Below are 27,270 nucleotides of genomic sequence, written 5' to 3' on the forward strand. Positions count from 1 at the left end.
GCTGGAGGTGGCTGCAGGAAGCCTCCTTATTACCAATCTTCATCTGTAGATGCAGTTTCCGCACAGCTACATATGTCTCTTAAATTTTCTAACCTATGTGAACCTGGACTGGAAGGGGCTGCAGAAAGCCTCCTTACCAACAATCACCATCTGTAAATGAAGTTTCAGCACAGCCGTATTTTTCTCCTTTACTTTCTAACCTATGTGAACGTGGACTGGAAGGGGCTGCAGAAAGCCTTATTACCAACATTCACCATCTATGGATGTCACTACTACAAAGCTGTATATATACTCTTCATTTTCTAATCTAGGTGAAGGTTTACTGGAAGGGGCTGCAGAAAGCGTCATTACGAACATTCAACATCTGTGGATGCAATTTCTATACAGCTATATATATGCCCTTTATTTTCTAATCTACGTGAAGGTGCACTGGAAAGGGCTGCAGAAACCTCCTTATAAACAATCACCATCTGTAGATGTAGTTGCCACACAGCTCTATATGTCTCCTTAATTTTCTAACGAATGTAAAGGTGGATTGGAAGGAGCTGCAGAAAGCCTCCTTACCAAGAATCACCATCTGCAAATGGAGTTTTAGCACAGCTGTATATTTCTCCTTTATTTTCTAACCTATGCGAGCGTATGTTGGAAAGGGCTGCAGAAAGCCTCATTACCAACATTCACCATCTGTGGATGTAATTTCTACACAGCTGTATATATACCCTTTATGTTCAAATCTTGGTGAAAGTGGTCTGGTAGGAGCTGCAGAAAGCCTCCTTACCAACATTCGCCATCTGTAGAAGTAATTACTACACAGCTGTATATATACCCTTTACTTTCTAATCTAGCTGAAGGTGGACTGGAAGCAGCTGCAGAAAGCCTCTTTACCAACATTCACTACCTGTTGATGTTATTTCTTCACTGCGGTATATATACCCTTTATTTTCTAATCTAGGTTAAGGTGGAGTGGAAGGGGCTGCACAAAACCTCATTACCAACATTCACCATCTGTGGCTGTAATTTCTGCACACCTGAACATATACACTTTATATCCTAACCTATGTGAAGGTGGAATGGAAGGGGCTGCAGAAAGCCTCCTTATTAACAAACATCATCTGTAGATGTAGTTTCCGCACAGCTGTATATGTATCCCTTATTTTATAACCTAGGTGAAAGTGGATTGTAAGGGGCTGCAGAAAGCATCCTCACCAACAATTACAATCTGTAAATGTAGTTTCAGAAGAGCTGTATATTTTTCCTTTATTTTCTAACCTATGTGAATATGGACTGGAATGGGCTGCAGAAGGCCTTATTGCCAACATTCACCATCTGTGGATGTAATTTCTACACAACTGTATATACACCCTGTATTTTCTAATCTAGGTGAAGGTGGACTGGAAGGGGCTGCAGAAAGCCTCATTACCAAAATTCACCATCTGTGGATGTAATTTCTACACAGCTGTATATATACCCTTTATATCCTAACCTATGTGAAGGTGGACTGGATGGGGCTGCAGAGAGCCGCCTTATTAACAACATCATCTGTAGATGTATTTTCCGCACAGCTGTAAATGTCTCTTTTGCTTTCTAACCTAGGTGAAGGTGGATTTGGAAGGGCTGCAGAGAGCCTCCTAACCAGCAATACCATCTGTAAATGTAGTTTCAGCACAGCAGTATATTTCTCCTTTATTTCCTAACCTATGTGAAAGTGAACTGGGTGGGGCTGCAGAAAGCCTCCTTATTAACAACATCATCTGTTGTTGTAGTTTCCGCATAGCTACATATGTCTCCTAAATTTTCTAACCTATGTGAACGTGGACTGGAAGGGGCTGCAGAAAGCCTCGTTACCAACATTAACCATCTGTGGTTTTAATTTCTACACAGCTGTATGAATACGCTTTATATCCTAACCTATGTGCAGGAGGACTGGAAGGGGCTGCAGAAAGAATGCCTACCAACGATCACGATTGGCAGATATATATCCCGCACAGCTGTATATTTCACCTTTATCTTCTAACCTAGGTGAAAGTGGGCTGGAAGTGGCTACAGGAAGCCTCCTTATTACCAATCTTCATCTGTAGATGTAGTTTCCGCACAGCTACATATGTCTCCTAAATTTTCTAACCTACGTGAACGTGGACTGGAAGGGGCTGCAGAAAGCCTCCTTACCAACAATCACCACCTGTAAATGAATTTTCAGCTCAGCCGTATTTTTCTCCTTTATTTTCTAACCTATGTGAACGTGGACTGGAAGGGGCTGCAGAAAGCCTTATTACCAACATTCACCAACTATGGATGTCACTACTACAGAGCTGTATATATACTCTTTATTTTCTAATCTAGGTGAAGGTTTACTGGAAGGGGCTGCAGAAAGCCTCATGACGAACATTCACCATCTGTGGATGGAATTTCTACACAGCTGTATATATACCCCGTATTTTCTAATCCAGGTGAAGGTGGACTGGAAGGAGCTGCAGAAAGCCTTCTTACCAACATTCACCATTTGTAGAAGTGATTTCTACACAGCTGTATATATACCCTTCATTTTCTAATCTAGGTGAAGGTTGAGTGGAAGGGGCTGCAGAAAGCCTCTTTACCAACAATCACTATCTGTTGATGTAATTTCTTCATTTCTGTATATGTACCCTTTATTTTCTAATCTAGGTTAAAGTGGACTGGAAGTGGCTGCAGAAAGCCTCATTACCAACATACACCATCTGTATAAGTAATTTCTACATAGCTGTATACATACCCTTTATGTTCTAATCTAGGTGAAGGTGGTCTGGAAGGGGCTGCAGAAAGCCTCATTACCAACATTCACCATCTGTTGATGTAATTTCTGCACACCTGAATATATACCCTTTATATCCTAACCTATGTGAAGGTGGACTGGAAGGGGCTGCAGAAAGCCTCCTTATTGACAAACATCATCTGTAGATGTGGTTTCCACACAGCTGTATATAGATCCGCTACTTTATAACCTAGGTGAAGTGGATTGGAAGGGGCTGCAGAAAGCCTACGTACCAAAAAACACAATCTGTAAATGTAGTTTCAGCACAGCTGTATATTTCTCCTTTATTTTCTAACCTATGAGAACGTGGACTGGAAGGGGCTGCAGAAAGCCTTATTATAAACAATTACCATCTGAAGATGTAGTTTCCTCACAGCTCTGTATGTCTCCTTAATTTTCTACCCAAGTTAAAGGTGGATTGGAAGGGGCTGCAGAAAGCCTCCCTACCAAGAATCACCATCTGTAAATGTAGTTTCAGCACAGCTGTATGTTTTTACTGTATTTTCTTAACTATGTAAATGTGGACTGGAAGCGGCTGCAGAAAGCCTCAATACCAACATTAACCATCTGTGGATGTCACTACTACAAAGCTGTATATATACTCTTTATTTTCTAATCTAGGTGAAGGTTTACTGGAAGCGGCTGCAGAAAGCCTCATTACCAACATTCACCATTTGTGGATGTAATTTCTATACAGCTGTATATATGCCATTTATTTTCTAATCTACATGAAGGTGGACTGGAAAGGGCTGCAGAAACCTCCTTATAAACAATCACCATCTGTAGAAGTAGTTTCCACACAGCTCTATATGTCTCCTTTATTTTCTAACCAAGGTAAAGGTGGATTGGAAGGGGCTGCAGAAAGCCTGCATACCAAGAATCACCATCTGTAAATGCAGTTTTAGCACAGCTGCAAATTTCTCCTTTATTTTTGAACCTATGTGAGCGTATACTGGAAAGGGCTGCAGAAAGCCTCATTATCAACATTCACCATCTGTGGATGTAACTTCTACACGGCTGTATATATAACCATTATTTTCTAATGTAGGTGATGGTGGACTGGAAGGAGCTGCAGAAAGCCTCATTACCAACATTCACCAACTATGGATGTAATTTCTACACAGCTGTATATATACCCTTTATGTTCAAATCTAGGTGAAAGTGGACTGGAAGGAGCTGCAGAAAGCCTCCTTACCAACATTCGCCATCTGTAGATGTAATTACTACACAGCTGTATATATACACTTTACTTTCTAATCTAGGTGAAGGTGGACTGGAAGGGGCTGCAGAAAGCCTCCTTATAAACAATCACCATCTGTAGATGTAGTTTCCGCACAGCTCTATATGTCTCCTTTATTTTCAACCCGAGGTTAAGGTGGACTGGAAGGGGCTGGAGAAAGCCTCCTTACCAAGAATCACCATCTGTAAATGTAGTTTCAGCACAGCTGTATATTTCTACTGTATTTTCTAACCTATGTAAATGTGGACTGGAAGGGGCTGCAGAAAGCCTCATTACCAACATTCACCATCTGTGGATGTAATTTATACACAGCGGTACATATACCCTTTATATCCTAACCTATGTGAAGGTGGACTGGATGGGGCTGCAGAAAGCCGCCTTATTAACAACATCATCTGTAGTTGTAGTTTCCGCATAGCTACATATGTCTCCCAAATTTTCTAACCTATGTGAACATGGACTGGAAGGGTCTGCAGAAAGCCTCCTTACCAACATTAGCCATCTGTGGATTTAATTTCTACACAGTTGTATGAATACGCTTTATATCCTAACCTATGTGCTGGAGGACTGGAAGGGGCTGCAGAAAGAATGCCTACCAACGATAGCGATCGGCAGATATATGTCCTCCACAGCAGTATATTCCTCCTTTATGTTCTAACCTAGGTGAAAGTGGGCTGGAAGTGGCAGCAGAAAGCATCCTTATTACCAATCTTCATCTGTAGATGTAGTTTCCGCACAGCTACATATGTCTCCTAAATTTTCAAAACCTATGTGAACGTGGACTGGAAGGGGCTGCAGAAAGCCTCCTTACCAACAATCACCATCTGTAAATGAAGTTTCAGCACAGCCGTATATTTCTCCTTCATTTTCTAACCTGTGTGAGCGTGGACTGGAAGGGGCTGCAGAAAGCCTCATTACCAACATTCACCATCTGTGGATGTAATTAATACAAAGCTGTATATATATTCTTTATTTTCTAATCTAGGTGAAGATTTACTGGAAGGGGCTGCAGAAAGCCTCATTACGAACATTCACCACATGTGGATGTAATTTCTACACAGCTGTATATATACCCTTTATTTTGTAATCTAGGTGAAGGTGCACTGGAAGGGGCTGCAGAAAGCCTCCTTATTAACAAACATCATCTGTAGATGTAGTTTCCGCACAGCTGTATATAGATCCCTTACTTTATAACCTAGGTGAAGTGGATTGGAAGGGCTGCAGAAAGCCTCTTTACCAACATTCACCACCTGTGGATATAATTTCTACACAGCTGTATATACACCTGTAATATCGTAACCTATGTGAAGGAGGACTGGAAGGCGCTGCAAAAAAAAATGCCTACCAACAATCACGATCGGCAGATGTATTTCCTGCACGGCTGTATATTTCCTCTATATCTTTTAACGTAGGTGAAGGTGGACTGGAAGGGGCTGCAGAATGCCTCCTTATAAACAATCACCATCTGTAGATGTAGTTTCCGCACAGCTCTATATGTCTCATTTATTTCGTAACCAAGTTTAAGGTGGATTGGAATGGGCTGCAGAAAGCCTCCTTACCAAGAATCACTATCTGTAAATGTAGTTTCAGCACAGCTGAATGTTTCTACTGTATTTTCTTAACTATGTAAATGTGGATTGGAAGGGGCTGCAGAGAGCCTCATTACCAACATTCACCATCTGTGGATGTCACTACTACAAAGCTGTATATATACTCGTTATTTTCTAATCTAGGTTAAGATTTACTGGAAGGGGCTGCAGAAAGCCTCATTACCAACATTCACCATCTGTGGATGTAATTTCTAAACATCTGTATATATACCCTTTATGTTCAAATCTAGGTGAAGGTGGACTGGAAGGAGCTGCAGAAAGCCTCCTTACCAACATTCACCATCTGTACAAGTAATTTCCACAGAGCTGTATATGTACTCTTTGTTTTCTAATCTAGGTGGAAGTGGACTGGAAGGGTATGCAGAAAGCCTCACTACCATCCTTCACCATCTGTGGATGGAATTTCTGAACGGCGGAATAAATACCTTTTATATCCTAACCTATGTGAAGATAATCTGGAAGGCGCTACAGAAAGCCGCCTTATCAACAATCATCATCTGTACATGTAGTTACCGCACAAATGTATATGTATCTCTTATTTTATAACCTAGTTCAAGGTGGATTGGAAGGGGCTGCAGAAAGCCTCTTTACCAACATTCACCATTTGTAAATCCATTTTCATCACACCTGTATATTTCTCCGTTATTTTCTAACCTATGTGAACGTGGACTGGAAAGGGCTGCAGAAAGGCCCATTACAAACATTCACCACCTGTATAAGTAATTTCTACACAGCTGTATACATACACATTGTTTCCTAATCTAAGTGAAGGAGGGCTGGAAGGGGCTGTAGAACGCCTCATTACTAACATTCACCATCTGTGGATGTAATGTCTGCACAGCTGAATATATACACTTTATATCCTAACCAATGTACAGGTGGACTGGATGGGGCAGCAGAAAGCCTCCTTATTAACAAACATCATCTGTTGATGAAGTTTCCGCACAGCTGTATATGTATGCCTTATTTTGTAACCTAGGTGAAGGTGGATTGGAAGGCACTGCAGAGAGCCTTTCTACCAACAATCACCATCTGTAAATATAGTTTCAGCACAGCTGTATATTTCTCCTTTATTTTCTAATCTAGGTGAGGGTGGACTGGAAGGGGCTGCAGTAAGCTTCCTTACCAACATTCACCATCTGTGGATGGAATTTCTACACAGCTGTATATATACCCCGTATTTTCTAATCCAGGTGAAGGTGGACTGGAAGGAGCTGCAGAAAGCCTTCTTACCAACATTCACCATCTGTAGAAGTGATTTCTACACAGCTGTATATATACCCTTCATTTTCTAATCTAGGTGAAGTTTGAGTGGAAGGGGCTGCAGAAAGCCTCTTTACCAGCAATCACTATCTGTTGATGTAATTTCTTCATTTCTGTATATGTACCCTTTATTTTTTAATCTAGGTTAAAGTGGACTGGAAGTGGCTGCAGAAAGCCTCATTACCAACATACACCATCTGTATAAGTAATTTCTACATAGCTGTATACATACCCTTTATGTTCTAATCTAGGTGAAGGTGGACTGGAAGGGGCTGCAGAAAGCCTCATTACCAACATTCACCATCTGTGGATGTAATTTCTGCACACCTGAATATATACCCTTTATATCGTAACCTATGTGAAGGTGGACTGGAAGGGGCTGCAGAAAGCCTCCTTATTAACAAACATCATCTGTAGATGTGGTTTCCACACAGCTGTATATAGATCCGCTACTATATAACCTAGGTGAAGTGGATTGGAAGGGGCTGCAGAAAGCCTCCTTACCAAGAATCACCATCTGCAAATGTAGTTTCAGCACAGCTGTATGTTTTTACTGTATTTTCTTAACTATGTAAATGTGGACTGGAAGGGGCTGCAGAAAGCCTCAATACCAACATTAACCATCTGTGGATGTCACTACTACAAAGCTGTATATATACTCTTTATTTTCTAATCTAGGTGAAGGTTTACTGGAAGCGGCTGCAGAAAGCCTCATTACCAACATTCACCATTTGTGGATGTAATTTCTATACAGCTGTATATATGCCCTTTATTTTCTAATCTACATGAAGGTGGACTGGAAAGGGCTGCAGAAACTTCCTTATAAACAATCACCATCTGTAGAAGTAGTTTCCACACAGCTCTATATGTCTCCTTTATTTTCTAACCAAGGTAAAGGTGGATTGGAAGGGGCTGCAGAAAGCCTGCATACCAAGAATCACCATCTGTAAATGCAGTTTTAGCACAGCTGTAAATTTCTCCTTTATTTTTGAACCTATGTGAGCGTATACTGGAAAGGGCTGCAGAAAGCCTCATTACCAACATTCACCATCTGTGGATGTAACTTCTACACGGCTGTATATATAACCATTATTTTCTAATGTAGGTGATGGTGGACTGGAAGGGGCTACAGTAAGCCTCATTACCAACATTCATGATGTGTGGATGTAACTTGTACACAGCTGTATATATAACCATTATTTTCTAATGTAGGTGATGGTGGACTGGAAGGGGCTGCAGAAAGCCTCATTACCAACATTCACCATCTGTGGATGTAATTTCTACACAGCTGTATATATACCCTTTATGTTCAAATCTAGGTGAAAGTGGACTGCAAGGAGCTGCAGAAAGCCTCCTTACCAACATTCGCCATCTGTAGATGTAATTACTACACAGCTGTATATATACACTTTACTTTCTAATCTAGGTGAAGGTGGACTGGAAGGGGCTGCAGAAAGCCTCCTTATAAACAATCACCATCTGTAGATGTATTTTCCGCACTACTCTATATGTCTCCTTTATTTTCAACCCGAGGTTAAGGTGGATTGGAAGGGGCTGGAGAAAGCCTCCTTACCAAGAATCACCATCTGTAAATGTAGTTTCAGCACAGCTGTATATTTCTACTGTATTTTCTAACCTATGTAAATGTGGACTGGAAGGGGCTGCAGAAAGCCTCATTACCAACATTCACCATCTGTGGATGTAATTTCTACACAGCGGTACATATACCCTTTATATCCTAACCTATGTGAAGGTGGACTGGATGGGGCTGCAGAAAGCCGCCTTATTAACAACATCATCTGTAGTTGTAGTTTCCGCATAGCTACATATGTCTCCCAAATTTTCTAACCTATGTGAACATGGACTGGAAGGGGCTGCAGAAAGCCTCCTTACCAACATTAACCATCTGTGGATTTAATTTCTACACAGTTGTATGAATACGCTTTATATCCTAACCTATGTGCAGGAGGACTGGAAGGGGCTGCAGAAAGAATGCCTACCAACGATAGCGATCGGCAGATATATGTCCTCCACAGCAGTATATTTCTCCTTTATGTTCTAACCTAGGTGAAAGTGGGCTGGAAGTGGCAGCAGAAAGCATCCTTATTACCAATCTTCATCTGTAGATGTAGTTTCCGCACAGATACATATGTCTCCTAAATTTTCTAACCTATGTGAACGTGGACTGGAAGGGGTTGCAGAAAGCCTCCTTACCAACAATCACCATCTGTAAATGAAGTTTCAGCACAGCCGTATATTTCTCCTTCATTTTCTAACCTGTGTGAACGTGAACTGGAAGGGGCTGCAGAAAGCCTCATTACCAACATTCACCATTTGTGGATGTAATTAATACAAAGCTGTATATATATTCTTTATTTTCTAATCTAGGTGAAGGTTTACTGGAAGGGGCTGCAGAAAGCCTCATTACGAACATTCACCATCTGTGGATGTAATTTCTACACAGCTGTATATATACCCTTTATTTTGTAATCTAGGTGAAGGTGCACTGGGAGGGGCTGCAGAAAGCCTCCTTATTAACAAACATCATCTGTAGATGTAGTTTCCGCACAGCTGTATATAGATCCCTTACTTTATAACCTAGGTGAAGTGGATTGGAAGGGCTGCAGAAAGCCTCTTTACCAACATTCACCACCTGTGGATATAATTTCTACACAGCTGTATATACACCTGTAATATCGTAACCTATGTGAAGGAGGACTGGAAGGCGCTGCAAAAAAAAATGCCTACCAACAATCACGATCGGCAGATGTATTTCCTGCACGGCTGTATATTTCCTCTATATCTTTTAACGTAGGTGAAGGTGGACTGGAAGGGGCTGCAGAATGCCTCCTTATAAACAATCACCATCTGTAGATGTAGTTTCCGCACAGCTCTATATGTCTCATTTATTTCGTAACCAAGTTTAAGGTGGATTGGAATGGGCTGCAGAAAGCCTCCTTACCAAGAATCACTATCTGTAAATGTAGTTTCAGCACAGCTGAATGTTTCTACTGTATTTTCTTAACTATGTAAATGTGGATTGGAAGGGGCTGCAGAAAGCCTCATTATCAACATTCACCATCTGTGGATGTCACTACTACAAAGCTGTATATATACTCTTTATTTTCTAATTAAGGTGAAGGTTTACAAGAAGGGGGTGCAGAAAGCCTCATTACCAGCATTCACCATCTGTGGATGTAATTTTTACACAGCAGTATATACACCCGTAATATCGTAACCGATGTGACGGAGGACTGGAAGGGGCTGCAAAAAAAAAATGCCTACCAACAATGGTGATCGGCAGATGTATTTCCTGCATGGCTGTATATTTCTTCTATATCTTCTAACGTAGGTGAAGGTGGACTGGAAGGGGCTGCTGAAAGCCTGATTACCAACATTCACCATCTGTGGATGTCACTAATACAAAGCTGTATATATACTCTTTATTTTCTAATCTAGGTGAAGGTTTACTGGAAGGGGCTGCAGAAAGCCTCATTACCAACATCCTTCATCTGTGGATGTAATTTCTATACAGCTGTATATATGCCCTTTATTTTCTAATCTACGTGAAGGTGGACTGGAAAGGGCTGCAGAAACCTCCGTATAAACAATCACCATCTGTAGATGTAGTTTCCACACAGCTCTATATGTCTCCTTTATTTTCTAACCAAGTTAAAGGTGGATTGGAAGGGGCTGCAGAAAGCCTCCTTACCAAGAATCACCATCTGTAAATACAGTTTTCGCACAGCTGTATATTTCTCCTTTATTTTCTAACCTATGTGAACGTGGACTGGAAAGGGCTGCAGAAAGCCTCATTACCAACATTCACCATCTGTGGATGTAACTTCTACACAGCTGTATATATAACCATTATTTTCTAATGTAGGTGATGGTGGACTGGAAGGGGCTGCACAAAGCCTCATTACCAACATTCACCATCTGTGGATGTAATTTCTACACAGCTGTATATACACCCTTTAATTTCTAATCTAGGTGAAGGTGGACTGGAAGGGGCTGCAGAAGGCCTCATTACCAACATTCACCATCTGTGGATGTACTTTCTACACAGCTGTATATTTACCCTTTATATCCTAACCTATGTGAAGGTGGACTGGATGGGGCTGAAGAAAGCCGCCTTATTAACAACATCATCTGTAGATGTATTTTCCGCACAGCTGTATATGTCTCTTTTGCTTTCTAACCTAGGTGAAGGTGGATTTGAAGGGGCTGCAGAAAGCTTCCTAACCAACAATACCATCTGTAAGTGTAGTTTCAGCACAGCAGTATATTTCTCCTTTATTTCCTAACCTATGTGAAAGTGGACTGGGTGGCCCTCAGAAAGCCTCCTTATTAACAACATCATCTGTAGATGTAATTTCCACATAGCAACATATGTCTCCTAAATTTTCTAACCTATGTGAACGTGGACTGGAAGGGGCTGCAGAAAGCCTCCTTACCAACATTAACCATCTGTCGATTTAATTTCTACACAGCTGTATGAATACGCTTTATATCCTAAAATATGTGCAGGAGGACTAGAAGAGCTGCAGAAAGAATGCCTACCAACGATCGCGATCGGCAGATATATATCCTGCACAGCTGTATATTTCACCTTTATCTTCTAACCTAGGTGAAAGTGGGCTGGAAGTGGCTGCAGGATGCCTCCTTATTACCAATCATCATCTGTAGTTGTAGTTTCCGTACAGCTACATATGTCTCCTAAATTTACTAACCTATGTGAATGTGGACTGGAAGGGGCTGCAGAAAGCCTCCTTACCAACAATCACCATCTGAGGATGGAATTTCTACACAGCTGTATATATACCCCTTATGTTCTAATCCAGGTGAAGGTGGACTGGAAGGAGCTGCAGAAAGCCTTCTTACCAACATTCACCATCTGTAGAAGTGATTTCTACACAGCTGTATATAAACCCTTTATTTTCTAATCTAGGTTAAAGTGGACTGGAAGTGGCTGCAGAAAGCCTCATTACCAACATTTACCATCTGTATATGTAATTTCTACATAGCTGTATACATACCCTTTATTTTCTAATCTAGGTGAAGGTGGACAGGAAGGGGCTGCAGGTAGCCTCATTACCAACATTCTCCATCTGTGGATGTAATTTCTGCACACCTGAATATATACCCTTTATATCCTAACCTATGTGAAGTTGGACTGGAAGGGGCTGCAGAAAGCCTCCTTATTAACAAACATCATCTGTAGATGTGGTTTCCCCACAGCTGTATATAGATCCGTTACTTTATAACATGGTGAAGTGGATTGCAAGGGGCTGCAGAAAGCCTCCTTACCATCAAACACAACCTGTAAATGTAGTTACAGCACAGCTGTATATTTCTCCTTTATATTCTAACCAATGAGAACGTGGACTGGAAGGGGCTGCAGAAAGCCTCCTTATAAACGATCACCATCTGAAGATGTAGTTTCTGCACAGCTCTATATGTCTCCTTAATTTTCTAACATAGTTAAAGGTGGATTGGAAGGCGCTGCAGAAAGCCTCCTTACCAAGAATCACCATCTGTAAATGCAGTTTTAAGACAGCTGTATATTTCTCCTTTATTTTCTAACCCATGTGAACGTGGACTGGAAATGGCTGCTGAATGCCTCATTACCAACATTCACCTTCTGTGGATGTAACTTCTACACAGCTGTATATATAACCATTATTTTCTAATGTAGGTGATGGTGGACTGGAAGGGGCTGCAGAAAGCAGCATTACCAACATTCACCATCTGTTGATGTAATTTCTACACAGCGGTATATATACCCATTATGTTCAAATCTAGGTGAAAGTGGACTGGAAGGAGCTGCAGAAAGCCTCCTTACCAACATTTGTCATCTGTAGATGTAATTACTACACAGCTGTATATATACTCGTTATTTTCTAATCTAGGTTAAGGTTTACTGGAAGGGGCTGCAGAAAGCCTCATTACCAACATTCACCATCTGTGGATGTAATTTCTACACAGCTGTATATATACCCTTTATGTTCAAATCTAGGTGAAAGTGGACTGGTAGGAGCTGCAGAAACCCTCCTTACCAACATTCGCCATCTGTAGAAGTAATTACTACACAGTTGTATGTATACCCTTTACTTTCTAATCTAGCTGAAGGTGGACTGGAAGGGGCTGCAGAATGCCTCTTTACCAACATTCACTATCTGTTGATGTTATTTCTTCACTGCGGTATATATACCCTTTATTTTCTAATCTAGGTTATGGTGGACTGGAAGGGGCTGCACAAAACCTCATTACCAACATTCACCAACTGTGGTTGTAATTTCTGCACACCTGAAAATATACACTTTATATCCTAACCTATGAGAAGGTGGAATGGAAAGGCCTGCAGAAAGCCTAATTATTAACAAACATCATCTGTAGATGTAGATTCCGCACAGCTGTATATGTATCCCTTATTTTATAACCTAGGTGAAGGTGGATTGGAAGTGGTTGCAGGGAGCCTCTTTATTAACAATCACCTTCCGTAAATGTAGTTTCAGCACAGCTGTATACTTCTCCTTTATTTTCTAACCTATGTGAACGTGGACTGGAAGGGGCTGCAGAAAACGTCATTACGAACATTCACCATCTGTGGATGTAATTTCTACACAGCTGTATATATACGCTTTATGTTCTAATCTAGGTGAAGGTGGACTGGATGGAGCTGCAGAAAGCCTCCTTACCAACATTCACCATCTGTACAAGTAATTTCCACAGAGCTGTATATATACTCTTTGTTTTCTAATCTAGGTGGAAGTGGACTGGAAGGGTATGCAGAAAGCCTCACTACCATCCTTCACCATCTGTGGATGGAATTTCTGCACGGCGGAATAAATACCTTTTATATCCTAACCTATGTGAAGATAATCTGGAAGGCGCTATAGAAAGCCGCCTTATCAACAATCATCATCTGTACATGTAGTTACCGCACAAATGTATATGTATCTCTTTTTTATATCCTAGTTCAAGGTGGATTGGAAGGGGCTGCAAAAAGCCTCCTTACCAACAATCACCATCTGTAAATGTAGTTTCAGCACAGCTGTATAATTCTCCTTTATTTTCTAACCTATGTGAACGTGGACTGGATGAGGCTGCAGAAAGCCTCATTACCAACATTCACCATCTGGGGATGTAATTTCTACACAGCTGTATATATATCCTTTATTTTCTAATCTAGGTGAAGGTGGACTGGAAGTGGCTGCCCGAAGCCTCCTTACCAAAATTCACCATCTGTGGATGTAATTTTTACAAAGCTATATATATACCCTTTATTTTCTAATCTAGGAGAAGGTGGACTGGAAGGGGCTGTAGAAAGCCTAATTACCAATATTCACCATCAGTAGATGTAATTTCTACATACCTGTATATATACACTTTTTTTTCTAATTTAGGTGAAGGTGGAATGGAAGGGGCAGCAGAAAGCCTCCATACAACATTCATCATCTGTACATATAATTTCTACACTGCTGTATACATACCGTTTATTTTCTAATGTAGGTGAAGGTGGACTGGAAGGGACTGCAGAAAGCCTCTTTACCAACATTCACCATTTGTAAATCCATTTTCATCACACCTGTATATTTCTCCGTTATTTTCTAACCTATGTGAACATGGACTGGAAAGGGCTGCAGAAAGGCCGATTACAAACATTCACCATCTGTATAAGTAATTTCTACACAGCTGTATACATACACATTATTTCCTAATCTAAGTGAAGGTGGGCTGGAAGGGGCTGTAGAACGCCTCATTACTAACATTCACCATCTGTGGATGTAATGTCTGCACAGCTGAATATATACACTTTATATCCTAACCAATGTACAGGTGGACTGGATGGGGCTGCAGAAAGCCTCCTTATTATCAATAATCATCTGTAGATGTAGTTTCCGCACAGCTGTATATGTCTCCTTTATTTTCTAACCTAGGTGAAGCTGGATTAAAAAGGGCTGCAGAAAGCCTCCTTACCAACAGTCACCATCGTAGTTTCAGCACAGCTGTACATTTCTCCTTTATTTTCTAACCTATGTGAACGTAGACTGGAAGGGTCTGCAGAAAGCCTCATTACCAACATTCACTATCTGTGGATGTAATTTCTACACAGCAGTATATAGCCTTTGTTTTCTAATCTAGGTGAAGGTGTTCTGTTAGGTGCTGCAGAAACCATTCTTACCAACATTCACCATCTGTGGATGTAATTTCTACACAGCTGTATATATATCCTTTATTATCTAAACTAGGTGAAGGTGGAGTGGAAGGGGCTGCAGAAAGACTCCTCACCAACAATCACCATCTGTAAATGTAGTTTCAGCACACCTGTATATTTCTACTTTATTTTCTAACCTATGTGAAGTTGGACTGGATGGGGCTGCAGAAAGCCGCCTTATTAACAACATCATCTGTAGATGTGGTTTCCGCACAGCTGTACATGTCTCCTTTATTTTCTAATCTAGGGGAAGGTGCACTGGAAGGGGCTGCAGAAAGCCTCATTTCCAACATTCACCATCTGTGGATGTAATTTCTACACAGCTGTATATATTCCCTTCATTTTCTAATCTAGGTGAAGGTGGACAGTTAGGTGCTGCAGAAACCGTCCTTACCAACATTCACCATCAGTGGATGTAATTTCTACACATCTGTATATATATCCTTTATTTTCTAATCTAGGGGAAGGTGGACTGGAACAGGCTGCAGAAAGCCTCATTACCAACATTCACCATCTGTGGATGTAATTTCTGGACACCTGTATATATATCCTTTATTTTCTAATCTAGGTGATGGTGGACTGGAAGGGGCTGCTGAAAGCCACCTTACCAACATTCACAATATGTGGATGTAATTTCTCCACAGCTGTATATATAACCTTTATATCATAACCTATGTGGAGGTGGACTAGCTGGGGCTGCCGAAAGCTTCCATATTAACAATCATCATTTGTAGATGTAGTTTCTGCACAGCTGTATATTTCTCCTTTATTTTCTAACCTATGTGAATGTCACCTGGAAGAGGCTGCAGAAAGCCTCATTACCAACATTCCCTATCTATGGATGTAATTTCTACACAGCTGTAAATATACCCTTCATTTTCTAATCAAGGTGAAGGTGGACTGGAAGGGGCTGCAGAAAGCCTCCTTACCAACAATCAGCATCTGTAAATGTAGTTTCAGCAGAGCTGTATATTACTCCTTTATTTTCTAACCTATGTGAACGTGGACTGGAAGGCGCTGCAGAAAGCCTCATTACCATTATTCACCATCTGTGGATGTAATTTCTACACAGCTGTGTATTTACCCTTTATTTTCGAATCTAGGTGAAGGTGGACTGGAAGGGTCTGCAGAAAGCCTCCTTATCAACAATCACCATCTGTAGACGTAGTTTCTGCACAGCTGTATGTATCCCCTATATTTTCTAACCTAGCCGTACGATGACTGAAAGTGTCTGCAGGAAGCCTCCTTAACAACAATCGCCATCTGTAGATATAATTATTGCACAGCGGTACACATCACCATTATTGCCTAACCTTAGTGAAGGGGGGCTGGAAAGGGGCTGAAAGCCTGCTTCCCAACATTCAGCATCTGTAGATGTAGTTTCTGCACAGCTCTATTTATCTCCAATATATTCTAACCTGGCCGTAGAGGACTGTAAGTGATTGCAGGAAGCCTCCTTACCAACAATCACCATCTGTAGATTTAATTCCTGCTTAGCTGTGGATATCACCTATATTTTCTAACCTTGGTGAAGTGGGATTGGAAAGGGCTGAAAGCCTCCTTCCCATACATTCACCATCTGTAGATGTAATTCCTGCTCATCTTTATACTTCACCTTTATTTTCTAACCTTGGTGAGTGGGGACTGGAAGGGGCTAAAAGCCTCCTTCTCAACATTCACCATCTGTAGATGTAATTCCTCCACAGCTGTTTATATCACCTTTATATTCTATCCCTGGTTAAGAGGGGGAATGGAAAGGGGGGAAAGCCACCATCCCAACATTCAACATCTGTAGATGTAATTTTGCACAGCTGTATTTATCTCCTATATTTTCTAAGCTAGCCATACAATGACTGGAAGTTGCTGCAGGAAGCCTCCTTACCAACAATCACCATGTGAACATGTATTTCCTGCACAACTGTATACATCACCTTTATTTTCTAAGCTTGGTGAATAGGCACTGGAAGGGGCTGAAAGCCTCCTTCCCAACATTCACCATCTCTAGATAAAATTCCTGCACAGCTGTATATATCAACATTATCTTTAAAGCTTGGAGAAGGGGTACCGGAAGGGGCTGAAAGCCTCCTTCCCAACTTTCACCATCTGTAGATGTAATTACTGCACAGTTGTATACATCACCTTCATTTTCTAACCTTGGTGAAGGGGGACTATGAGGGGCTGAAAGCCTAATTCCCAATGTTTACCATCAGTAGATGTAGTTTCTGAACAGCTGTATATATCTGCTATATTTTCTAACCTAGCCATACAATGACTGGAAGTGGCTGCAGGAAGCCTCCTTACTAACAATCACCATGTGTAGATGTAATTCCTGCACAGCTGTATAAATCACCTTTATTATCTAACCTTGGTGGAGGGGGACTGGAATGTCCTGAAAGCCTCCTTCCCAACATTCACCATCTGTAGATGTAATTCCTGCACAGCTGTATATATCCCCTTTATTTTCTGACCTTGGTGAAGGGGGAGAGGAAGGTCCTGATAGCCTCCTTCCAAACATTCACCAACTGTAGATGTAAATCCTGCACAGCCATGTTTATCAACTTTATTTTCTAACCTAGGTGAAAGTCTACTGTAAAGGGGTTCAGAAAGCCTCCTTCCCAACATTTTCCACCTGTAGATGTAATTCCTGCACAGTTGTATACATCACCTTTATTTTCTGACCTTGGTGAAGGGGGAGAGGAAGGTCCTGATAGCCTCCTTCCCAACATTCACCAACTGTAGATGTAATTCCTGCACAGTTGTATTCATCACCTTTATTTTCTAACCTTCGTGAAGGAGGACTGAAGGGGATGAAAGCCTCCTTCCCAACATTTACCGTCAGTAGATGTAGTTTCTTCACAGCTGTTTATATTTACTATATTTTCTAACTTAGCCACATGACGAATGGGAGTGGCTGCTGGAGGCCTCCTTACCAACAATCACTATCTGTAGATGTAATTCCTGCATAGCTTTATATATATGACTTACTTTCTAACCTTGGTGAAGGGGGAGTGGAAGGGGCTGAAAGCTTTCCTCCCAACATCACCATCTGTAGATGTAATTTTTGCACAGCTGTATATACACCCTTAATCTTTTAACCTAGGTGGAGGAGGAACGGAATGGGCAGCAGAAAGCCTGCTTCCAAACATTACCCATCAGCAGGTGTAATTCCTACACAGCTGTATATATCATGCTTATTTTTTAAACTTGGTGAACGGGGAATGGAGGGGGCGGAAAGCCTCCTTCATAACATTCACCATCTACAGATGTAATTCCGGCACAGCTGTATATATAAACTTTATTTTCTAACCTTGGTGATGGGACTCGCATTCGGGAGGACGACGGTTCAATCCCGTCTCCGGCCATCCTGATTTAGGTTTTCCGTGATTTCCCTAAATCGCTTCAGGCAAATGCCGGGATGGTTTCTTTGAAAGGGCACGGCCGATTTCCTTCCCCATCCTTCCCTCACCCGAGCTTGCGCTCCGTCTCTAATGACCTCGTTGTCGACGGGACGTTAAACACTAATCTCCTCCTCCTCCTCCTTGGTGATGGGGGATGTGAAGGGGCAGTAAGCCTCTTTCCAAACATTCACCATTTGTAGATGTAAATCCAGCACAGCTGTATATATCACCTTTATTTCTAACTTTGAGGAAGGGGGACTGGATGGGGCTGAAAGCCTCCTTCCCAACATTCACCATCTGTAAATGTAATTGCTACACGGCTGTATATATTACCATTATTCTCTAACCTTGGTGAAGGAGAACTGGAAGGGCCTGAAGGGCTCCTTCCCAACTTTCATTATCAGTAGATGTAATTCCTTCACAGCTGTATATATCACATTTCTTTTCTAACCTTGTTGAATGGCGACTGGAGGGGCTGAAAACCTCTTTCCCAACATTCATCATCTGTAACTGTAATGCATTTACGGCTGTATAGTTCACCTTTACTTTCTATCCTTTGTGAAGAAGGACTGGAACGGGCCGAAAGCCTCCTTCCCAACATGACCATCTGTAGATGTAATTCCTGCACAGCTGTATATATCTCCTTTATTTCCTAGCATTGGTGAAGGGGGACTGGAAGGGGCTGAAAGTCTGCTTCCCTACATTCACTATCTGTGGATGTAATTACTGCAGAGCTGTATATACAACCTTTATTCTTTAACTTTGGTGAAGAGGCACTGGATGGTGCTGAAAGCCTCCTTCCCAACATTAACCATATGTATATGTCATTCCTGCACAGCTGCATATATCACCTTTATTTTCTGACCTTGGTGAATGAGGACTGGAAGGGGCTGAAAGCCTCGTTCCCAACATTTATCATCAGTAGATGTAGTTTCTGCACAGATGTATATATCTGCAATATTTTCTAACTTAGCCATACGACAACTGGAAGTGGCTGCTGGAAGGCTCATTACCAACAATCACCATCTGCAGATGTAATTCCTGCATAGCCGTATATATCACCTTTTTTTTCTATCCATGGTGAAGGGGGACTGGAAGGGGCTGAAATGCTCCATCCCAAATTTTATCATCTGTAGATGTAATTCGAGCACAGCTGTATATATTACTTCTATTTCTAACCTTGGTGAAGGGGGACTGGAATGAGCTGAAAGCCCCCTTCCCAACATTCACCATCTGAAGTTGTAATCTGTGCACAGCTGTATATATCACCTTTAATTTACATCCTTGGTGAAGGGGGACTGGAAGGGGCTGAAAGCCTCCTTCCCAGCATTCACCATCTGAAGATGTATATCCTGCACAGCTGTATATATTACCTATATTTTCTAACCGTGGTGACGGGGGACTGGAAGGGGCTGAAAGCCTCCTTCCAAACATTTACCATCTGTAGATGTAATTCCTGCTCAGCTGTATATATAACTGTTTTTTCTAACCTCGGTGAAGGGGGACTGGAAGGGGCTGAAAGCCTCCTTCCCGTCATTAACCATCTCAAGAAGTAATTCTTGCACAGCTGTATATATCACCTTTATTTTCTAACCTTGATGAAGGGGACTAGAAGGGGCTGAAAACCTATTTCCCAACATTCACCATCTGTAGATGTAATTCCTGCACAGCTGTATGTATCACCTTTATATTCTAACCTAGGTGAATGGGGACTGGATGTTGCTGAAAGCCTCCTTCCCAACATTCACCATCTGTAGATGTAATTCTTGCATGGCTGTATATATTCCCATTATTTTCTAACCTTGGTGCAGTGGGCTGGAAGGGGTTAAAATTCTCCTTCCCAACATTCAACATCTGTAGATGCAATTTTTGCACAGATGTACCTATCTCCTTTAATTTATAACCTAGGTGGAGTAGGAGTGGAAGGGGCTGATGATAGCCTCATTACCAACAATAACCATCTGTAGATGTAGTTGCTGCACAGCTGTATAAATCCTCTATATAGTCTAACCTAGCCGTACGATGACTGGATGTGGCTGCAGCAAGCCTCCTAACCAACAATCACCATCTGTAGATGTAAATCCTCCCTGGCTGTATACATTACTTTTATTCTCTAACCTTGGTGAAGGGGAACTGGAAGGGGCTGCAAGCCTCCCTCCCTACATTCGCCATCTGCAGATGTAATTAATGCTCAGCTGTATATATCACCTCTATTTTCTATCCTTGGTGAAGGGGGACTGGAAGGAGTTGAAAGCCTGCTTCCATACATTCACTATCTGCAGATGTAGTTCCTGCGCTGCTGTATATATCACCTTTATTCTCTAATCTTGGTAAAGAGCCACTGGAAGGTGCTGAAAGCTTCCTTTCCAACATTAACCTCCTGTAGAAGTTATTCCTTCACAGCTGCATATAACACCTTTATTTTCTGACCTTGGTGAAGGGGGACTGAAAGCTGCTGAAAGCGGCTGAAAGCCTCCTTCCCAACATTAATCATCTGCAGATGTAATTCCTACACAGCTGTATACATTACACTTTTTTTAAACCATGGTGAATGGGGACTGGAAGGGGCTGAAAGTCTTCTTCCCAACATACACCATCTGTAGATGTTATTCCGGCACAGCTGTATATATCAACGTTACTTTCTAACCTTGGTGAAGTGGGACTGGAAGTGGTTGAATGCATCCTTCCCAACGTTCACCATGTGTAGATGTAGTTTCTGCACAGCTATATATACCTCCAAAACAGTCTAACCTAGCCGTATGATCACTGGATGTAGCTGCAGGAAGCCTCCTTACCAACAATCACAATCTGTAGATGTAATTCCTGCACAGCTGTATATATCACTTTTATTGACTGACCTTGGTGAAGGGGCTGTAATTTTTGCACAGCTGTATATATCTCCTCTAATTTGTAAGACTGGAGGGGGCTCTAGAAAGCCTCCTTACCAACAATCACCATTTGTAAATGTAATTCCTGCTCAGCTGTATATATCTCCTTTATATCCTAAGTTTGGAGAAGAGCACCGGAAGGGTCTGACAGCCTCCTTCCGAACATTGACCAACTGTAGGTGTAATTTTTGGACAGCTGCATATATCTCCTATATTTTCTAATGTAGGTGAAGGCGGACTGGAAGGGGCGCAGATAGCCTATTTACCAACAATGACCATCGGTTAATGTCGTTTCTGCAAAACTGTATATATCTTCTATATGGTCTAACCTAACCGTACGATGTCTGGATGTGGCTGCAGAAAGCCTCCTTACCAACTATCACCATCTGTAGATGTAATTCCTGCCTGGCTGAATAAATTACCTTTATTCTCTAACCTTGGTGAAGGGGAACTGGAAGGGAAAGGAAGCCTCCTTCCCAACATTCACCCTCTGTAGATGTAATTCCTGCACAGCTATATGTCTCACCTTTATTTTCTAACCTTGGTGAAGGGGGACTGGAAGGGGCTGGAAGCCTCCTTCCAAAGGTACACCATCTGCAGATGTAATTAATGCTCAGCTAAATACATCACCTTTATTTTTAACCTTGGTTAAGGGGGACTGGAAGGGGCTGAAGGACTCCTTCTCAACGTTCACCATCTGTAGATATAGTTCCTGCACAGCTGTATATATCTGCTATAATTCCTAACCTAGCCATACGACAATTGGAAGTGGCTGCAGGAAGCCTCCTTATTAACAACCATCATCTGTAGATGTAGTTTCCGCACAGCTGTATATGGATCCCTTATTTTATAACCTAGGTGAAGGTGGATTGGAAGGGGCTGCAGAAAACCTCATTATGAACATTCACCATCTGTCGATGTAATATCTACACAGCTGAATATATACCCTTTATCTTCTAATCTAGGTGAAGGTGTACTGGAAGAGGCTGCAGAAAGCCCCATTACCAACATTCACCATCTGTTGATGTAGTTTCTGCAGCCCTGTATATATGTCCTGTATTTTCTAACCTAGCCGTACGACGACTGGAAGTTGCTGCAGGTTGCCTCCTTTCCACCAATCACCATCTGTAAATGTAATTCTGCACAGCTGTATAAATCACCTTTATCTAAACTGGGTGTATGGGGACTGGAGGGGCTGAAAGCCTCCCTCCCAACATTCATCATCTGTAGATGTAATGCATGAACAGCTGTATATATCACCATTATTTTCTATCCTTTGTGAAGGGGGACTGGAGGGGCTAAATACCTCCTTCCAAACATTCACCATGTGTAGGTGTAATTAATGCACATCTGTATATATCATATTTATTTTCTAACCTTGGTGAAGGTGGACCGGGAGGAGCTGCAAGCTGCCTTCCCCCACATTCACTATCTGTAGATGTAATTCCTGCACAGTTGTATATATAACCTTGATTCCCTTATCTTGGTGAAGGGGGACTGGAAGACGGTGGAAGCCTCCTTACCAACAATCACCATTTGTAGAAGTAGTTGGTTAATGGCTGTATTTATCTGCTATATTTTCTAACCTAGCCATACGACGACTGGAAGTGGGTGCAGGAAGCCTCCTTTCCGACAATCACCATCTGAAGTTGTATTTCCTGCACAGCTGTATATATCACTTTTATATTCTAACTTTGGTGAAGGGCGACTTCAAGGGGCTGATAGCTGCCTTCCCAATATTCACTATCTGTAGATGTAATTCTTGCACAGCTGTGTATCTCACCTTTATCATCTAACCTTGGTGAAGGGCAACTGGAAGGGGCTGAAAGCCTCCTTCAAACATTCACCATCTGCAGATATAATTCCTGCACAGCTGTATGTATATCGTTCAATTTCTACCCATGGTGAAAGTGGACTGGAAGCCTCCTTCCCAACATTCATCATCTGTAGATGTAATGCATGCACAGCTGTATGTATCACCTTTATTTTCTATCCTTTGTGAAGGGGGACTGGAAGGGGCTGAAAGCATCTTTCCCAACATGACCATTTGTAGATGTATTTCCTGCACAGCTGAATGTATCACCTTTATATTCTAACCCTGGTGCAGGGAGACTGGAAGGTGCTGAAAGACTCCTTCCCAACATTCACCATCTGTAGATGTAATACCTGCACAGCTGTATATATCACATTTACTTTCTAACCTTGGTGAATGGGGACTGGAGGGGCTGAAAGCCTCCCTCATCACATTCACTATCTGTAGATGTAATTCCTGAACCGTTGTATATATCACCTTGATTTTTTAACCTTGTTGAAGGATGACTGGAAGGCGCTGAAAGCCGCCTTACCAACAATCACCATCTGTAGATGTGTTTCCTGCACAGCTGTATATATCACCTTCATTCTCTATACTTGGTGAAAGGGGACTGGAAGGGGCTGAAAGCCTGTTTCCCAGCATCACCATCTGTAGATGTAATTTTTGCTCAGTTGTATATATCTCCTTTATTTTCTAACCTAGGAGAAGGTGGACTGAAACAGGCTACATAAAGGCTCCTTACCTACATTCACCATATGCAGTTTTTGCACAGTTGTATATATCTCCTTTTTTATCTAACCTAGGTGAAGAAGGACTGGAAGGGTCTGCAGAAAGCATCCTTACCACCAATCAGCATCTGTAGATGTAATTCCTGCTCGTCTGTATACATCAGCTTATTGTCTAACCATGGTGAAGGGGGACTGGAAGTGTCTGAAAGTCTCCTTCCCAACATTAACCATCTATAGATGTAGTTTCTGCACAGCTGTATATATCTGCTGTATTTTCTAACCTAGCCATTCGACGACTGGAAGTGGCTGCAGGAAGCCTCCTTACCAACAATCACCATCTGTAGATGTCATTCCTTTACAGCTGTAAATGTATCTTTTAATTTCTATCCGTGGTGAAGGGGGTCTGGAAAGGGCTGAAAGCCTACTTCCCATCATTCACTAACTGTTGATGTAATTTTGCACATCTGTATATATCTCCTTTATTTTCTAAGCTATTTGAAGGGGACTGGAAGGGGCTGATGAAAGTCTCCATACCAACAATCTCCATCTGTAGATGTAGTTTACACACAGCTGTATATATTACCTTTATTTTCGAACCTTGGTGAACGGGGATTGGAAGGTCCTGAAAGCCTCCTTGACAACATTCGCCACCTGTAGGTGTCATTCCTGAACAGCTGTATTTATCACCATTAATTTCTAACCGTGGTGAACAGGGGCTGGAAGGGGCTGAAAGCCTCCTTTCCAACATTCACCTTCTGTAGATGTAATTCCTACACAGCTGTATATATCACCTTTATTTTCTAACCTGGTTGTAGGGGGACTGGATGGGGCTGAAAGCTTCCTTCCTAACATTCACCTTCTCTAGATATAATTCCTGCACAGCTGTATTTATCAACTTCATTTTCTAACCTTGGTAAAGAGGGACTGGAAGGGGCTCAAAGCCTCCTTCCCAACATTCACCATCTGTAGTTGTAATTCCTGTACAGTTGTATACATCAACTTTATTTTCTGACTTTGGTGAAGGGTAACTGGAATGGGCCGAAAGCCTCTTTCCCAACATTCTCCATCTGTAGATGTAATTCCTGCACAGCTGTATATAACACCTTTATTTTCTAAATTTGGTTAACGGGGACCGGAAAGGGCTGACAGCCTCCTTCCTGACATCAACCATCTGTAGATGTAATTCCTGCACAGCTGTATATATGACCTTTATTTTCTAATCTTGGTGAAGGGGGACGGGAAAGGGCTGAAAGCCTCTTTCCGAACATTCACCATCTGTAGATATAAATCCAGCATAGCTGCATATATCACCTTTATATTCTAACCTTGCTGAACGGGGAATGGTTGGGCTGAAAGCCTCCTTCCCAACATTCACCATCTGTAGATGTAATTCCTTCACGGCTGTATATATGTCCTTTATTCTCTAACCTTGGTGAAGGGGAACTGCAAGGGGCTGAAAGGCTCCTTCCCAACTTTCATCATCTGTAGATGTAATTCCTGCACAGCTGTATGTATCACATTTATTTTCTAACCTTGGTGAAGGGGGACTGGAAGGGGCTGAAAGCCTGCTTCCCAACCTTCAACATCTGTGGATGTAATTCCTGCACAGCTGTATATATCACCTTTATTGTCTGACCTTGGTGAAGGGTCACTGGAAGGGGCTGTAAACCTCCTTCCCAACATTAACCATCTGTAGATGTAAATCCTGCACAGCTGCATATATCACCTTTATTTTCTGACCTTGGTAAATGGGGACTTGCAGGGCTGAAAACCTCTTTCCGAACATTGACCATCTGTAGATGTAATTCCAGCACGGCTGTATATATCAGGTTCTCTTCTTCTGACCTTGGTGAAGGGGGACTGGAAGGGGCTGAAAGCTGCTTTCCAAACTGTCACCGTCTGTTGATGTAATTCCTGCACACCTGTATATATCACGTAAGATTCTGAACTTGGTGAAGGGGGACTGGAAGGTGCTAAAAGCCTCCTTCCCAACGATCATCAACTGTAGATGTAATTCATGCACAGCTGTATATATCACCTTTACTTTCTATCCTTTGTGAAAAGCGACTGGAAGGGGCTGAAAGCCGCTTTCCCAACATGACCATCTGTAGATGTATTTCCTGCACAGCTGTATATATCACCTTTATTTTCTAACCTTCGTGAAGGGGGACTGGAAGGGGCAAAAAGCGTCCTTCCAAACATTCAACATCTGTAGTTGTAATTAATGCACATCTGTTAATATCACATTTATTTTCTATCCTTGGTGAAGGGCGACCGGGAGGGGCTGAAAGCCTCCTTCCCAAAATTCACTATCTGTAGATGTACTTCCTGCACAATTGTATATATCACCTTGATTTTCTTATCTTGGTGAAGGGGGACTGGAAGGCGGTGGAAGCCTCCTTACCAACAATCTCCATTTGAAGATGTAGTTTCTGCACAGCTATATATATCTGCTATATTTTCTAACCTAGCCATACGACGACTGGAAGTGGCTGCAGGTAGCCTCCTTACTGACAATCACCATCTGCAGATGTATTTCCAGCACAGCTGTGTATATCACTTTTATATTCTAACCTTGGTGAAGGAGGACTTCAAGGGGCTGATAGCTGGAATCCCAATATTCACTATCTGTAGATGTAAGTCTTGCACAGCTGTATATCTCACCTTTATCATCTAACTTTGGTGAAGGACAACTGGAAGGGGCTGAAAGCCTCCATCCAAACATTCACCATCTGCAGTTATAATTCCTGCACACCTGTATTTATCACATTTATTTTCTATCCTTTGTGAAGTGGGACTGGAAGGCACTGAAAGCACACTTCCCAACATGACCATCTGTAGATGTGCTTCCTGCACAGCTGTATATATCACCTTTATATTCCAACCTTGGTGAAGGGGGACTGGAAGGGGCTGCAGAAAGCCTCCTTACCAACAATCACCATCTGTAGATGTAGTTTCTGTTCCCCTGTAAATATGTCCTGTATTTTCTAACCTAGCCGTACGATGGCAGGAAGTGGAAGCAGGAAGTCTCCCTTCCACCAATCACCATCTGTAGATGTAATTCTGGCGCAGCTGTATAAATCACCTTTATTTTCTAACCTTAATGAAGAGGGACAGGAAGGGGCTGAAAGCCGCCTTCCCAACAATCACCATCTGTAGATGTAATTCCTGCACGGATGTATATATCACCTTTATATTATAACCTTGGTGAAGGGGGACTGGAAGTGTCTGAAAGTCTCCTTCCCAACGTTAACCATCTATAGATGTAGTTTCTGCACAGCTGTATATATCTGCTATATTTTCTAACCTAGCCATTCGACG

This window comes from Schistocerca serialis, chromosome 3 (genome assembly GCF_023864345.2).
Source record: "Schistocerca serialis cubense isolate TAMUIC-IGC-003099 chromosome 3, iqSchSeri2.2, whole genome shotgun sequence".
NCBI lineage: Eukaryota > Metazoa > Arthropoda > Insecta > Orthoptera > Acrididae > Schistocerca > Schistocerca serialis.